The sequence below is a fragment of the Chelonia mydas genome, chromosome 2 (genome assembly GCF_015237465.2).
Source record: "Chelonia mydas isolate rCheMyd1 chromosome 2, rCheMyd1.pri.v2, whole genome shotgun sequence".
In the NCBI taxonomy this organism is placed as follows: Eukaryota; Metazoa; Chordata; order Testudines; family Cheloniidae; genus Chelonia; species Chelonia mydas.
The window spans coordinates 202,736,958-202,755,304 of NC_057850.1; the positions used below are offsets into that span (position 1 = coordinate 202,736,958).

The window sequence follows — 18,347 nt, forward strand, 5'->3', positions numbered from 1 at the left end:
AACCTATCTAAATCTAATCAGTCTCCCTTCACGCTTCTGTCTGTGCTTATTGACAGTGAGGAGGATGTTATCAGAATGTTAACCTCTGGATGGTGATGTCTGTACTGAGATTGAGAAACCACCAAAGCAAGATAGTGTGAAGGCTCGAAAAAGAGCAAAGAGTCTGTCTTTATGATATATAATTATTATCAAACAAGGAAACTTCTTCCTAGTATTCTCGTGAAATTCCTTCTGCCTTAGGGCTTGTCTACAGTAGCACTTTACAGCGCTACAACTTTCTCGCTCAGGGGTGTGAAAAAACACCCCCCTGAGCGTTGCAAGTTTCTGTGCTCTAAAGTGCTAGTGAAGACGGTGCACCAACGCTGGGAGCTGTGCTTCCCGTGTGGAGGTGGTTTTTTAAGAGCGCTGGGAGATGCTGCGACTACACAAGCCATGTTAAAGTGCTACCAGTGAAGACGTGCCCTGAGTCAGGCTTCATCTTTATTGCAAGGCCACTTGGGAGATTGGGGGGACCGTTTTTTTGTCTTCTGGGGGGAAGAAAGGAACTATTTGTGTCTAGTGCATCCTTATGAGAGAGCTCCCTGGTTCAATTAATGTTGAATGCTGTAGCTTCACTGCCCAAAAGGTAACAGCAGATAATTTGGAACCCACAACTAAGATGAGAATTGTAGAGTGTCCATTTACAAATCAAATATTGGCCTGGCCTACTATGCTTTTTAGGTGGTATACTAGGCCTCTTGTAAAATGGCAGCATAGCAGAGTTTGTCTACAAAATTGAAAGAGGAGGCTGGGGGTGGAGGAATTCCATCTGTCCTGTACTGGGCTGGTCGGTTCTACAGCACGTACCGGTACTGTGTTGCTGGCATCAAGTACCTAGTACAATTACAACAACACATTGTGTACAATTAGATAAGAGCTCAACAATAAAATGGAAAAAATCCACTTTCCATTCATGAGGTTTTCCAGAAGGCTAAATACGACCAAAGTCATCTCTCCAAATTATAATCTGGAAAGCAACTCAAGGGGTTGCCCGGCATCTGCAGCCAGACTTCATAAAGTTTTGGTTTCCACAGATTGCTGTTGCACACTGAGCTATACTACTCCATCCCAAGCATAAAATTATTCTCTGCCGTTGCTGTACTTTACTTTTGATGATTGTTTGATCAAAGTAAGGCATGCTTTCAGGCAAGCAGAAGGAAAAGTAATTTTGCCATCACTGTGGATAAGCAGCCAAATGCTTGCACATGTTTCTCTTAACAGTGAGTTTTAATCCTAAGGAAAGGGTGCTCGCATTTCTAACACAGCTTCTGGGCCTGGCAGCAGCACTCTCAGGACTGCCATTAGGCACAGGCAGTAATATATACACAGAGCTGAGTAGGGTGTCTCGGCCTTGGAAGAGAGAGTGGGGTCCTTCTGGTCGTACCAGCCTTAACCTGCCACACTTAACAGATTCCTGTAATTGCTACAACCTATTCTAAAGACTTACAAAAGAAAGCCAATGCAACAGGCTCTGCCTTCGCTTGAAGGCAGTGGTTTTCAAACTTTTTAGGCTGTATGCCCCTTGCCAAATAATGTAGTCCACCATGTACCCCCATCTGAGATAAGGTCATTATATACCTATGGAAACAGGAAAAAAAGGGTCTGTAAGGGATAACACGATACGTTGTCTGCCATTACAGGATTTTTCTTGCATGTCCCTTGACAAGAGCTTGCGTACCGCAGCTTCAAAACCACTGCTTTAAGGTACTGAAGAATCTAAACAAAGCTGTCCACAACAAATGCTCATAACATTGTAACTTTGTTAGAATGATGTAAAGGTCTCTGGGCTGTACCCTTTGTAGCACTTCCAAGAGTTATGAATGACTATTCTGTAACTTTTGAGGAAGGTGTTCTGTGAGGTGTTTTTGTTTTTGAAAGTTCCAGTTTCCCTATTTAAAAATTCTGGTCACCTATTGTAAAGTTAATTCCTAGTCTCATAAGGAGAAATTTAAGTAATTTTTTTCTGGCATTTAAACACTTCTGATTTTGATTAAGTGGCATGCTGAGCTGCACACTTCTCATGTCCGTTATTTGCAAAAACAACTTGAGTCTTGTCTCAAAACAGCCTCAAAGGATCCCCAATCAGATTGAGCACAACTCCGTCACACCTTCATTAAAAGGTCTTTTCCGTTAAGCACCCAGTTTTAGTTGCTCTTTGATAGCCATGTGACAGATTCTGCTATGTTAACTTTCACTGTCACGTGGTTTACCTTTCCTAGCTTTAGAACTGGTCACACCCAGTCACCGCTACATGTACAAATGGTGCCATGTTCCTGATTTCAAGAGGGTGGGGTGGATGCCAAACCTTACTTGGCACTAGATAGCGCAGCTGCTGCGGCAGTTTACATGTGTACAATAATCACTCTGGTGCTGCTGTCACTGCTTGCCTCCCTCTCTCAATTACATTATTTTAACTTGATACCTTACGTTAAGAAATCACTATTGCGCACTTAAGTGCAGATGTTGGTTTGAAACTGTTTCTACCTCTACCCTGCTCAACAACTCACTACAGAACATTCTTTAGTCACTTGGTATTGCAAACTGAGTATGCTACAGTCAGGTATTTTCTCCAGTTTGCCTGTGAATATTTTGGTGTCACTTTTTTTTTTTAAAGGTCCCTGCCCTGGAAATGAGGAAAGATTTCCCTTACACAGGTGAAACCTTTCCTACTTCTTACTACTTGTCTGTTCTGACATATGAATAGCAAAACATTTAGGTGTTCAGTTTTTCAGTTCTTAAAAACCTGCTTCCCTGTATTTCACCGAGTCAGTGAAAAATCTGAATGACATGCACACTCAACAAAAACGCAACTGATGACTTTCATTCCCACTTCCCTTATCTTATGTTGTTGGGTAGATGGTTTCTTAATGTCAAAAATTTAACTTTAAAGGTGGCTGTATTGACAGGGGGAGGGAGGGAGGCTGCAGTTGCTTCTGTGATGTATTGTAGGACTGAAAAGCCTCTAAAATTTTTGATTCCCTCATGTTTTGCCCAACTCTAGTCTTAATGTACTGTTCCTGTAGGGGAGTTATTGACTGCAGTCCATAGGGACTATTGTTACAGAAAGGTAAGAAATATCATTTTAGCAGAGAGATTCTTCAGAAATGTTAGTGAAACAAAACCGTTCAATCCATTTATCTGAATGCTTGCAGTTTCTATTTCAAGACTATTGGACTAAAAACGAACACACAGCCAAAGCATTCTAAAAAGAAAGCTCCTTCCTGCACCCACCCCACCAAAAAGGAATACATGTTGGAATGGAACTTTGAGTTACAAAGTTCTCAGATGTTTGCAAAAGAGTGTCTTTATTATTTGAGGGACTCCCCAACTTTCTCTTCAGTTGGCAAAACCCGATGAGTTGAGCAGAACCAGTTATTTAATCAAATGAAAACTTGGCAATAAACATAAGGCCCAAAAGGAGAGGTTTAGTCAGTCTTTACCCTTTCTCTCTTCAAAACTAACTGAACTTCAGTGCTTGTGAAAAGTGACAGATCCTCTGTTTCCAGGGCTGCAAATCTATCTAGCCACTAAAATGTCATTGCCTCCGTCTTGTTCCAGTGGGATTGTTTTTGTGGATGGGAAAGTAGTCTAGACTCCATGTTCATTAAATACTTATAGTTTTCAGATGTTTGAAGGTTTTTGCACATTATTGTAAAGTGAGAGAAGCTTATTAGTGAAAACCATTAACAAATACATCTCTATGCAATCACAATTACATTATATTCTGTAAAACTGTGAATGATTAAACATAACTAGAAACAGGCATTTATTTTATTTCTAAAGTTAAGTTAGAGTGTGTAAATTTATTTTGATTTCAGCTTTCATTCTCAAATTGCAGCAATAAGCAGGTTAACTATTTCTCAAACAGTTTGGAATGATTTAAATTTTTGAATAATTTGTAGTCTGTAGGCTGTTTGCAAGTACTTGGTATTGAATTATTGGTTGTTTTTGACTGGATACTCAGGTCAAATGGTATTTGGGTAGTGTAACTCTTGGAATCAATTTTCTGGTGCGAAGATACTTGCATTTATAAATTCAGAAGTTGCTTTACTGTGACTGTTCTGTACTTCACTTAAATTTTGATCCCACAGACATTCATGTCAATGAATATATTGGCCAGAATACCTGCATTTTCAGCCCATACTTTAAATCCTTATGCATTTTGAGGTAAAATGGAGTAATACAGTTTGAAAATTGTGTCATTCCATTGAACTCTGGTTTGTCTTAAGTTACTTTTTTGATATCTCATTGATATCATTTTGACGTCTCCGCACTGGTTCCTTTGGTACTCTTGTTTTAAAATTTGAATATTTTTTGTCTTAGGTTTCAGCAGCAGCCCCAAGAAAAATATCTACTCGAGATCTAGGATTGTCTGGCGTATAGATAATTAGGATCTTTCTTTAACCGTAAAAAAAAATAGTTCTAATACCCATTTACAATCGCAGTAGGTTAACCTACAAAGGTACACGTTTATTGGTAGCCAGAGCTACAGATGCTCTTGGGGATAGCTTTTTTTTTTCCTTCTGTATCCCAAAAGTATTTTCTAGTCAAAAGTACTTCCAGTATTCCAGAGGGTCAGGTTTTCTTCCATTTGAAGACTTCATGTCAGCAGTGGATATTTTGTTTTTGTTTTCAAGGCCTTTGTCTCTGCTTTACTACGACCAGGCTTGTTCTTATTGCAGAAGACCTTTTTATAATTTGTTTCTGGTTCCAATCTGTTCTCCCAGCTCAAAATACTTCCAAGTACATGATTCACTTGTGCTAAAGGTGTTGGTCTTAATACAGCTTTTCTGATGGGAGTTACACTAAAATTCTGTTCAACAGCAGGATTGAATGCTTTGCTTCCCTGCCCCATCTTCTTCCTTCTCTCTCTTGGGGTTTAAACCATAATCATAATCCCCACAACAGAGAATCCTAGAATATCAGGGTTGGAAGGAACCTCAGGATACATTTTATTTTTTCCTACCCAATCAGCTGGGAGTAGTTGGGTGGGTACAGAACTTCTCTTCTCCAGCCATGAGGTTTGGAGTATAGACTGGACAACTAACAGACCTGTCCCACATGGCAGCACACACTATTACCAGTAGTGCTTCTTGTTGCCGCAGTGACAGGCAGGTTATCAAAGTCGGCAAAAATGGTAGGTTGGGTACAAGTGATCATAACTTGATTACATTTATAATGTTCAAACAGAGTAAAGTCCAGACCAATAATCTATATATACTTGGTGCTTTAAAAAAGGTCATTTTTGTAAAGCTGAAAACGATTATGAGTCAGATCAGCTGGGAGGAAAAGTTGAATCAGAAAAATGTGAATGAGAAGTGGGAATTGTTTAAGAACACTTTCCTATATGCCCAAAAAGTCACAACCCTACAATCAGGGAAGACAGCCATCTTGGTTAAAAAACAACCTGATGCAGAGGGGTAGTGAAGGCAGCTATATAAATAATACATAACACACGAATGAAAGGGGAAGTTGGTAGTGAGTATATATCAGAAGCTAGGAACTGCAGAAAAATTTTAAGGGAAGCAAAGGGACCAAAAAAAAAAAAAAAAATCTGTGGCTAACAAAATTAAGGACAATGAGAATTTTTATATTGGGAACAAAAAGAATCCTAACAGTGGTATTGGTCCAATACAAAATGGAAATGGTAGAATTATCAATAATAATGCAGAAAAGGTAGAACCATTCAATAAATATTTCTTTAAAAACAGAGTATGTAATCTTGTTATATGATGATGATAACACTTGTTCCATTCCACTAGTATCTGAAGAGAATTTTATACAGCAGCTAATACAGTTAGGCATTTTTAAATCAGAAGGTCCAGATAACTTGCATCCAAGAGTTTTTAAAGAGCTGGTTGAAGAGCACTCCAGACCACTAATGATGGTTTTCAGTAAGTCTCAGAACATTGGGGAGGTTCTGGAAGAAAGCTAACATGGCAAAATTTAGAAAGGATAAAGGAGATGACCTGGGTAATTATAGGCGTGTCCATCTGACATTGATCCTTGGCAAGAAGATGGAGCTGCTGATACAGGACTTGATTAATAAAAAATTAATGGAGGGTAATATAATTAATCCAAATCAACATCAGTTTATGAAAATAGATCCTGCCAAACTAACATATCTTTTATTGATGAGATTATACATTTTGTTGATTAAAAGTAATAGTGTTGATCTATTATATTTAGACTTCTGTAAGGTATTTCACTGGGTACCACATAATATTTTGACTTAAACTAGAAAGATATAAAATTAATGTAGCTATCTTTTAATCCATTTGATGTGTGCCAACTGATGAGTCTCAGAATGTCATTGTGACTCAGGAATCGTCACTGAGCAGGTGTGTTTCTGCTGAGTCCCCACAGGAATCTGTTCTTGGCCCTATGCTGTGCAACATTTTTTTGAATGCCCTGGAAGAAAACAGTAATCACTGATAAAGTTTGCAAATGACTCAAAAATTGGTGGAGTGGTAGATAATAAAGAGGACAGGTGATTGATAACAGAGAAATCTGGATCTCTTGGTAAGCTTGGCGCAAGCAAACAATATGCATTTTAATGTAGCTAAATGTATAAACCCAGAAACAAAGAATTTAAGATGTACTTTCCAAACCCTATGTTGGGAAGCAGCAACTCTGAAAAAGATTTTGGGATCATAGTGGATAATCTGCTGAACAGGAGCTCCCAGTGCGATGTGTGGCCAAAAGGACTAATGTGATCCTTGGATGCATGAACAGGGGAATCTTAAGTACAAGTAGAGCAGTTATTTTACCTCGGTATTTGGCACTGGTGCAATCCCTGCTGAAATACTGTATCCAGTTCTGGATAAATGTTGAAGAAAGATGTTGATAAATTGGAGAGGATTCGGAGAAGAGCCATGAGAATAATTAAAGGATTAGAAAACATGCCTTACAGTGATAGACTTGAGGAGCACAATTTATTTAGTGCAACAGAGTTAAGGAGAGACTTGATTAATCTATATAAGTACCTACATGGGGAACAAATATTTGATAATGGGCTCTTCCATCTAGCAGAGAATGGTATAACATGCTCCAGTAGCTGGAATTTGAAGCTAGACAAATTCAGACTGGAAATAAGGCATAAATTTATAAATAGTGAGAGTAAATTAACCATTGGAACAACTTACCAAGGGTGTTGTAGATTCTCCATCACTGGTAATTTTTAAATCAAGATTGGGTGTTTTTCTAAAAGATGTTCTCTAGGAATCATTCGGGGGAAATTCTATGGCCTGTGTTAATACAGAAGGTCAGACTAGATGTTCACTATGGTCCCTTATGGCCTTAGAATCTATGAATAAGTAATTTTACTAGACGTTTCATTTTCCTTAAGTCCTAGTAAAAGTGAAACACAAACTGAAGTTAAACCCTTGGGTTTGTGATTTTAAAAATATTTACTTAGTGACCCAGTGTGTGTGTGTGTGTGGGGGGTAGTTGGAGTCTCCTGTCAAACTCTAGCAGCCATTAAGGGACGGGAGCAAGGAGCCCAGATTCCATGGTGCGCAGTTGGGCAATGCGTTGCTCAGTCAAAGTAAGAATAATGCTGCAGTAGTGTCATTGATGTTAGAGCTCCAGGCTGGGGGTAGGGGAAGAAACTCTCTCTCTCTTTCTCGACTTTTTCAGACCCAGCTTCCTAACAATGACTGCTGCAGTCACAGAGGCTGTACACTGTCACAGCTGCTGCTTCTCCTCCCCCCATAGTGATAGTCCTGCACTATGCACTGAATGTGAGGCGCCCCACCCTCCCCAGGTCCCAGAGGCTCCGTGCTTTAAGGACGGACAGGAAGTGAAAGTGCACTTTACCCATATGTATCTCTGTTGTCTCTGCTGTTTTGCTCCAGTCATATGCTTGAGCTACGTACCTGAGACCATAGAGACTGAGTGGTGGTTGGTGGAGCATCTCAGCCCCAGTTCCTTATTAAGGCTCTTTGTTTTCTGGGAATTCATGCTCCTGAATGGGAGCCTGAGAGAGCACTTGGACTGGGAGCCTCCTGGGGAGAACAGACAGGAAGCATGGGCGAGTGGATAGGGTTTTCCAAATGCAAAAACGGGACACTTGCAGGAGCCCCGCCACGCTCAATGGCCCTGCCTCCTGCTCCTCCTCTTCCCTGCTAAGGCCCTACCCCCTGGCCAGACCGGAAGCCGGAGCCACCCCAGGAACCTGGAGGCTGTGGGGTGTGCCTCCCAGGGCAGGTGGAGAGTCCGGGGCTCCAGGGCACCCCACAGCAGCCTGGACTCCATAGGTGGCTCTTACTACTGCCCATCTCTGGGGCATCAGGGGGAAGAGGAGGAGGGGGTGGGGCCTTGTGGCGAGGGGGACTAAAGCCCACCTCAGCTCCCCTTCCTCTCAGAAGAGGCTGGTACTGTTCCTGAGCCTTAGGCAGGCACAGAGTGGCGCTGCAGGAAATCTGGGACAAATGCTGTCCTGGAGTCATTCAGCCCGAGACTTGAAATACACATTTTGGTTCTGTTCCACCCAATTAGGGATGGGTGGTCCCCCAAGATAGGATGCTGGACTGGGCCTTGAGAGACCTGGGGTGAGTTGCCGTGGAGGTGACCCAGAGCCTGCCTGTGACTTTGAGCAAGACACTCAATGTGGCTCTTACCTCCACTGTCCATCTGTAAAACGGGGATAATACTTTCTGACCAGGTGCTGTGAGGATAAAATCCACGAATGATTGTGGGGTGCTTGGATACTAGGTGATGAGCCAGTACCTGGACAGTCAGTTCTGTATGTACTGTAGCTTTGCACTACGGAAATGGGCAAACACAAAAGTCACTTGTGGAACCTCAGTGGATCGATTATTCCGAATGAGTTCTTTCCACCTGGTATAATACTCTACTCTCACCTGGTAAGTCACTCTCTCTAATGCTTATTTTTCCAATGTATCTTATGCCCAATCACACTGCGTCTCCCTGAGCTGTAAATCAGGAAGGAAACCGTGTACTCTCCATTTGGGAGATAAGCAGCTATCTGGAGGCCAAACATTCTCTAAACATCTGGCTAGACCTTAGCAATGCTTTCCATTGGGAGGGCAGCTTGTGAGTGAATGGAAAAAATGGATATTTTTGCAACCATGGCTGTCTCACTCAGCTAACAGTTTTTGCCATTGTGTGCCTAAAAGCCTCTGGATGCCTTAAATAAGACATGTATAAAGTCAAAATTGATATGTAAATACCCAAGCAAAAGATAAATCCAGTGCAGGAAGGAGAAATTTCCTCTCTCGCAATAAACCAGATTTGAAATTGACACACAGTAGAAAGATACTAGAATGGTGCTGTGGCAGATGTTCTTAGGGAGACACAGAATATCTAAATTGAAGTAATATTTTTGATCTGAAATATGCTCACATATCTTTATACTATAAAACTAGAGCAGGTCAAAATTTCAGGTTGATGAAAAATGGCTTTTTAAAATGGGAATTTTGTATTTCTTGACATTTTAAAGTTTTTGACAAACTGAAAATCAAAACCAGATTTTTTTTGTTTTCAGAAACTTCCATGGAAAAAGTTAGATAAACAAAATTTGGTGTTTTAAAAAAAATTGGGGCAGGGGGGGAATACATAACTTTTTCTGACCTGCTTTATATAGTGTTGAAAAGAGACCTGAGATTTGCCAAACTGGATCAAAGCAGCATTCTGTCTAAACCCTTGTCCTGTCTCTGACACTGACCAATGTTGAATGCCGCCTCCCTAAGAAGATGTTAAAATGTGATTCAATTACATAGCACTGTTAGGTGCTTTATTGGTAGTTTAAGTACAGCTATGTCAATAATGCAGAAAATACACATTTCATCACTCTAACAAACCCCCACAGAATTTGCCACCTCCCCCACACTTTGCACATTCTCTCACTAGGACAGCATAATTTGGGCAGTATGAGTAGCACATTTAGCATTGGATCCTAATGTTACATCTAGTTACATGTTGATATCTACAAGGATGAGGTGGTGGGAGCAGTAAATAGAGTTTGCACTTGGATTCTGTTCTTCCTCATGAGATCAGATGGATAGATGTGACTTTACAGTCATACTAATGCTTTCCACAACAGCCCAGCAACCCATCTGTCAGGTGATAACTCCTTTACCTGGACATACTTATCAAAAGTTAGAGACTAACAAATTTATTAGACCGTAAGCTTATTTATTAGATTAAATAATTTATTAAATTTGTTAGTTTCTAAGGTGCCACAGGTACTCCTGTTCTTTTTGTGGATACAGACTAACACGGCTGCTACTCTGAAACTTATCAAAACTTGGAGAAAGAGGTTCTGGGAAAATTGCTTCACCTTTAAAATAAATAAACACATTTGTGGGTTGTTTTTTTTTTTTTTTTTTTTTTTTTTTTTTTTTTTTTAAAGTAGGGTCCTGTCTGTGCTGCAATATTTTATGGTGAGTTCTTCTTAATCCCAGATGGTAATCTATTTGTGCACTGAATCATAGACATTGATAGCTGAAGGGGCGGGGAATTGACTATAAAGTAACACATATCCTGAGGCATTTAGTTGGACAGATCGTACATTGGATAAACACATATTTGCCTGGGTTTGTTTTAAATTAGCTTTCTTTTACTGTAGATAAAGGGTAAATGGAGCTGCCAATTTGGCCATCTGTACATCTCTTGTTCATTTGCTTTTAAATATCAATTTTAGACCTTTTAATCTCCACGTTATCTGGGAAAATTTCAATTTGTATCAGCATAGTGTGGATTGGGTCATTACTTTTAAAAAAAAATATCTAAACTTACCTTTCTGTCTTGCTTCTAACTGTTTTGGTTTTCACCAACACCCCCTCCGCCCCGCCAAATTGTGGTATCCAACCAAGGATATTCTTAAGCAGCTTCCATGCTGATGAATGGGTTTTAATTTCCTAATTTTATTCTCCACAGTACATCTAAGGTGTTAATGCTTTTCTTAAAAAAAAAAAAAAAAAAAAAAAAAAAACCAAAAAACCCCAACAATCCAGCAACCAACAATCCAGCAAGTTAACTTAAGTGCCTGTACACAAATGCAAGAAGTCTGGGAAACAAGCAGGGAGAACTGGAAGGCCTGGCACAGTCAAGGAATTATGATGTGATTGGAATAACAGAGACTTGGTGGGATAACTCGCATGACCGGAGTATTGTCTTGGATGGATATAAACTGTTCAGGAAGGACAAGCAGGGCAGAAGAGGTGGAGGAGTTGCATTGTATGTAAGAGAGCAGTATGACTGCTCAGAGCTCAAGTATGAAACTGCAGAAAAACCTGAGAGTCTCTGGATTAAGTTTAGAAGTGTGAGCAACAAGGGTGATGTTGTGATGGAAGTCTGCTCTCTATACCACCAGACCAGGGGAATGAGGTGGACAAGGCTTTCTTCCGGCAACTAACAGAAGTTACTAGCTCACAGGCTCTGGTTCTCATGGGGGACTTCAATCACCCCGATATCTACTGGGAGAGCAATACAGCAATGCACAGACAATCCAGGAAGTTTTTGGAAAGTGTAGGGGACAACTTCCTGGTGCAAGTGCTGGAAGAACCAACTAGGGGCAGAGCTCTTCTTGACCAGCTGCTCACAAACAGGGAAGAATTAGTAGGGGAAGCAAAAGTGGATGGGAACCTGGGAGGCAGTGACCATGAGATGGTCAAGTTCACGTTCCTGACACAAGGAAGAAAGGAGAGCAGCAGAATACGGACCCTGGACTTAAGAAAAGCAGACTTTGATTCCCTCAGGGAACTGATGGGCAGGATCCCTTGGGAGAATAACATGAAGGGGAAAGGAGTCCAGGAGAGCTGGCTGTTGCAGGAACAAACCATCCCGATGTGTAGAAAGACTAGCTGGCTGGCAGGCAACCATCTTGGCTTAACAGTGAAATCCTTGCTGATCCTAAACACGAAAAAGAAGCTTATAAGAAGTGGAAGATTGGACAAATGACCAGGGAGGAGTATAAAAATATTGCTCGGGCACGCAGGAGCGAAATCAAAAAGGCCAAATCACACTTGGAGTTGCAGCTAGCAAGGGATGTTAAGAGTAACAAGAAGGGTTTCTTTAGGTATGTTAGCAACAACAAGAAGAAGGTCAAGGAAAGTGTGGGCCCCTTACTGAATGAGGGAGGCAACTTAGTGACGAGGATGTGGAGAAAGCTAATGTACTCAATGCTTTTTTTTGCCTCTGTCTTCACGAACAAGGTCAGCTCCCAGACTACTGCAGTGGGCAGCACAGCATGGGGAGGAGGTGACCAGCCCTCTGTGGAGAAAAAAGTGGTTCAGGACTATTTAGGAAAGCTGGATGAGCACAAGTCCATGGGGCCGGATGCGTTGCATCCGAGAGTACTAAAGGAGTTCGCTGATGTGATTGCAGAGCCATTGGCCATTATCTCATGGCCATCGGGGAAGGTCCCAGATGACTGGAAAAAGGCTAATTTAGTGCCCTTCTTTAAAAAAGGGAAGGAGGAGGATCCGGGGAACTACAGGCCAGTCATCCTCATCTCAGTCCCTGGAAAAATCATGGAGCAGGTCCTCAAGGAATCAATTCTGAAGCACTTAGAGGAGAGGAAAGTGATCAGGAAGAGTCAGCATGGATTCACCAAGGGCAAGTCATGCCTGACTAATCTAATTGCCTTCTATGACGAGATAACTGGCTCTGTGGATGAGGGGAAAGCAGTGGATGTGTTATTCCTTGACTTTAGCAAAACTTTTGATACGGTCTCCGACAGTATTCTTGCCAGCAAGTTTAAAGAAGTATGGGCTGGATGAATGGACTGTAAGGTGGATAGAAAGCTGGCTAGATCATCGGGCTCAATGGGTAGTGATCAATGGCGCCATGTCTAGTTGGCAGTCGATATCAAGCGGAGTGCCCAAAGGTTCGGTTCTGGGGCTGGTTTTGTTCAATATCTTCATTAACGATCTGGAGGATGGCATGGATTGCACCCTCAGCAAGTTTGCAGATGACACTAAACTGGGAGGAGTGGTAGATACGCTGGAAGGTAGGGATAGGATACAGAGAGACCTAGACTAATTAGAGGATTGGGTCAAAAGAACTCTGATGAGGTTCAACAAGGACAAGTGTATATTCTTGCACTTAGGACGGAATCCCATGCACTAGTACAGACTAGGGACCGAGTGGCTAGGCAGCAGTTCTGCAGAAAAGGACCTAGGGGTTACGGTGGACGAGAAGCTGGATATGAGTCAACAGTGTGCCCTTGTTGCCCAGAAGGCTAACGGCATTTGGGCTGTATAAGTAGAAGCATTGCGAGCAAATGGAGGGACGTGATCGTTCCCCTCTATTCAGCATTGGTGAGGCCTCATCTGGAGTAGTGTCCAGTTTTGGGCCCCACACTACAAGAAGGATGAGGAAAAATTGGAAAGAGTCCAGAAGAGGGCAACAAAAATGATTAGGGGGCTGGAGCACAAGATTTATGAGGAGAGGCTGAGGGAACAGGGATTATTTAGTCTGCAGACGAGAAGAATGTGGGGGGGGATTTGATAGCTGCTTTCAACTACCTGAAAGGGGGTTCCAAAGAGGATGGATCTAGACTTTTCTCATTGGTACCAGATGACAGAACAAGGAGTAGTGGTCTCAAGTTGCAGTGGAGGCGGTTTAGGTTGGATATTAGGAAAAACTTTTTCACAAGGAGGGTGGTGAAGCATTGGAATGGTTTACCTAGGGAGGTAGTGGAATCTCCATCCTTAGAGGTTTTTAAGGTCAGGCTTGACAACGCCCTGGCTGGGATGATTTAGTTGGGGATTGGTTCTGCTTTGAGCAGGGGGTTGGACTAGATGACCTCCTGAGGTCCCTTTCAACCCTGATATTCTACGATTCTCTGATTCTAACCTAAAACCCTGCAAAGGTTGTATTATAGGACTACCTCTCATTATAATCTCCCTTTGAAGATACTGACTTTTTATATTATGTCTATTGTTTGTTACTAAGGCTTTGTCTGCACTTAAGTTTTGCCCATATAGCTATGCTGGAAAAGTCCTCCTAGATAGTCTCAGTTATAGTGCCAAAAGCACTTATTTACCACTATAACTTTGGCCACACTAGGCCTTTTGCAAAAGAGCTGTGTTTTAGAAGTTAAAAAAACCAAACATTCACAGCCCTGACTGACATTACTGTGCCAGCAGAATAGAAGTGTAGACCTGGCCTTAGGGGCTGAAGTGTGTTTACCTTGACCCAGTCTCTCCCTCACCTGTTTGTCTTCCCTTCCTCCCCAATCACCACCTCTTTCTCGCCTCACCAGCTTTCTTGTCAACTCCTTTTTCAACGACACATTACAAACAACTTCATTTTCCCCCTGATTGTTTTAAAAATCTCCTGGAATGTTTACAAAGTGTTTGGGAGGTTCCCTGGCTGAATTCTAACTCTAGACTAGATGATCACAATGATCCCTTTTGACCCTTGGAATCCCTCTATCTATTAAGAGCCTGCAACCAAAAAAAATAAAAAATCCCCAAATGGTCATACTGTATGACCCTCATCTTCCTTTCATCTGTGCTGACCTCATTGTTTGCTATTTTGGTTGTGTTGTAAGCATGTTTGTTAACAAATTCATGAAAGACATTTGGACAAATTAATCTAGTTGCTCTATGTGAGAAGAAAAGAATTCAGAAGTTAATGTTAGAATTCAGCTCATTGGTGGAAGAAATATGGTGTGGCTCTTTAATCCTCTTTTGCTTGTGGTCTTGACATCTTGAGGCTGATTTGCCTTGCCGTACCACAATACAAGGCCGAGAGCTAGAGCAATAAGAATTGTGTGAAATACCATGTTGCTCTGAAAGTGCCCAGTCCTATGTTCAGCTGAACAATTTAGTTAGTTAGAAGTAGAATCCTTTGAATGAAGAAATAGGCAAAACCTGCATGGGAAATGAAATATTTGTAAACTGTAAATTTGAGTTACACTGCTACTCAAGAGTGACGTTTTCTTGTCGAGCAGCCTATAAAGCAGTTATGATTGGGGCTCAGTTGGTGTATGGTAACAGTATTTATAATGAAGCTGGAGTTGGCTTTAGAGTCTGATGAATGAAAGCCCACAGTATAAGGCTTCAGCTTTTTGTGAGAGAGACATCTGTGCTATAACAAGAGAGGGAGACCCAGTTTAGACACATGCTGGAACTAGGGCTTTAGGAAAAGGAATGACTTTTTCTTTTAGCTTAGATTAAATATTTATACAAATGAACTTTTCTTTTCAGCCGCTCATCAGAATTGCGGCTGCACCACCAACTTGGCTTTGAATTTTGTTCTGATTGCCCAACAAGGCTGTACATGGAGAGAGTGTTGCAGAAGAGCAGCTTAAACAAAACATGTTTGTTTTACATCAGAACTAGAGGCTTTGGGTTTTCGGGATGAAAATTAAGGGGGGGAGGGAGAAGGTAAGGCAAAACAGAGAGTGGGAAGTAAATCTGGAAGAGGAAGGCTGGGAATAGAAACTAGAGTTGATATAAAAACATATGGTGGAGGGAAAACAAAACAAAGATGAGCGAAAAGTACAAGAGTGGAGTATGCTATCATGATGGCATGTTTCTTTGACCCAAAAAGATTACTACTATTTTCCTGAAAGTATGTTAGATCTGCTTCCAGTCCTTTGAGGGAACTTCTTAAATCTGTTTGGTAAAGCAATTCTTTTGAGAAAAAGGGAACTCAAGTTACTTGAGTGTGTTCAAACCACAACTGACTTTGTCCCTGTTTGTGGCAGCACAGAAGGGAAACAGGGATGAGTGGTGGTAAAGAGGAACCTGGGTGAAGAGGGTGGGATGCTGAATGTGCAGGATGGGTATCTTTATTAATCAGAAAAGTGTTGTGTGTTTCAGATGTGACTTCTTAGAATGAATAAGAAGCTCCTGTTGCGTGGGTTTTTTTTGTTTTGTTTTGTTTTTTTTAGTGTTGTGTAGGCAACATTCTGAAAAAAATGAAAGAGGAGTTTTTGGTTTTTCCCCTGAAGAATGCAGTATCAGTTATGTTTTGTTAGAATGAAATAAATTAACTATAACTCTGGAACATCATTTCCCCATCTCCTTCAGAGCTTTCCTTCCCCTCAAAAGCTGGTGGCATTTTCTGAATTGTGGTGTATATTGAAAAATCTTTGGGACAGGACACAAATTTAATACACACACCTATAACTAGTTTACAAAATATTGGAGAAATTTTATTCTGCAGAGCTGTACAGAACACTGGGAATTTCAGTCCTGTTCTTATAACAAATAGTTAAAATAAAAACAAAAATTCAAATGTAAGATGTTGCTGTTTTGGACCTGGGTGAACTTGACTTGGCTGATCATTACAGAGTTTAATTGTAACTTTAAATGTAAACTTGTGAAAAAACAGAATAGTACTATAAAATAATGTAACTATCAAGTCAGTAAAAAGAAAAGGAGGACTTGTGGCACCTTAGAGACTAACAAATTTATCTGAGCATAAGCTTTCGTGAGCTACAGCTCACTTCATCGGATGCATTGAATGCACTGAATGCATCTGATGAAGTGAGCTGTAGCTCACGAAAGCTTATGCTCAAATAACTTTGTTAGTCTCTAAGGTGCCACAAGTACTCTTTTTCTTTTTGCGAATACAGACTAACACGGCTGCTACTCTGAAATCTATCAAGTCAGTGACATTGCAGTGGTGTTGATGTAATATAGAAATGAAATTGCCTTATCAGACAGTGGACTTTCTAGTCTACTATCCTATCACAAGAAAAACACTTAGAGGGTTTTTGAAGCAAGGGCCTGCTTTGCTTTTGCATTTTGTACAGTGCCTAGTACAGTGGGACACTGAAGCTAATGGGTGCTCTGGATATTCCACTTATTTCTAATGTGGCAAAGTTATTGCATAAATTATCTAGGGGAGAAGTTTCTCTAATCCCAGGCAGAGAGTGAGTAGCTGGTTTGTGTCCTAAAGCATGTCGTCAGAAAATCCCATGACTCTTTCACATTTACTCTAGTTAATTAGTTAGTTAGTTTCCATATATATATTTCCTATATAAACGTCAGATCCCTTTTTTAACCCTCCTGAAGTCTTAGCATCAGTGATACCTAGTAGTAGTGTGTGTGTATTGAAAAAAAGTTAGTGTGAATCAGTTTTAAATTTTGGAACTTCAGATGGGTTTCAGAGAATTCTCCAATTTCTACAGGATTGTCCCAAAAGGAGCTTGCTTAAATTAATTGCACAGAGTAAACAAATTTCTAGTTGTATGAAGGAAGAGTTTAAACTTTTAACTATTGTGTAATGGACCAAGTGCTGTCAGAAAACTCTTTAATGGTTTCTAAATGAAGTAGAAGGGAAAATACTGCGGTTCAAGGTGGTGCTTCGTGACTAAATTTGGGGAACTCTGTACTGCCATTTATGTGTCTGGCTAGAAAAGTTACATTTCAAGTGTCTGCATACATTTCCTATGTAATAAATGGCAGAGGAAGGAATGAACTGCAGTTCAATTCAGAATTGTTTTTTACTTTGTACTAAATGTCTAAAGTACATCAATACATATTTTTCTTGGTACACTTTTAATTTCTCATTGAAACATACCATGTTTTGAAGTCTTCTTTATTTTATTTTAAAGACCAGTTATTTTGCATGTTTTCTTAGTTGTGGTTGTTAGAGGTTTATAGGAATTGTGAGCTGTGCTGTTCTGATGCATGTGGATTTTTTCTTCATACCACATGGTTTTCCTCCCCTCATCAGTATTATGCTACATATTTTGCATTAAGTGACTTTGTAGAGAAAATGGTGTATGTGACACCTCATAGGTTGCAGATTTAGTTTGTATTGCTCAATGTGAATTGTAGACTGCTTAGGCATTGCTTTAATTCCTTAACAGGACTTATGACTTGAGATAAAATGTTAAAATCTGATGAACTATAATAATGTGATTGCTTGCCTATACCAGTTACTGCTGTACAGTTGTTTCTATTATTCAACAAATTCTTAATGGGAAGAAAATTAAATTTTAAAACAATTTAGGTTTAGGAAAAGGTTAAAGGATTTTGATATGGAGGAAAATGGGATGAAAACTGAGACTTTTAACTTTACCAAATATATTTGAAAACTGGCTCTGACTGGAATATTTTATATTTTCTCACCCTTTTCTAAAATTATGACAATATTTTCCATTATGATTATAGAGAAGGTGATTGCTCGAAATTAAACTTTAGTTATTAGACAAGGAGCTAATTGGAATTGTGGTGGTTCTGCTTAATCTCTCTCCATACCTGTTTCTCCTCCTGCCCTTCTTCCAAAATACAAGGCCGCCATGACTTCTACATGGTTGTCAAGTGATTGCCGCTTCTGGGTCATCCATGGCTTGTCTACATGGGGAATTTGACCAG

General features: G+C 40.5%; 1 protein-coding gene across 2 annotated transcripts in view; it reads left to right on the forward strand.

The window, feature by feature from the left end:
- The window catches only part of IGF2BP3 (insulin like growth factor 2 mRNA binding protein 3), a 163,800-nt gene that overhangs the window by 70,935 nt on the left and 74,518 nt on the right, over positions 1-18,347 (forward strand). The window lies entirely within an intron of this gene.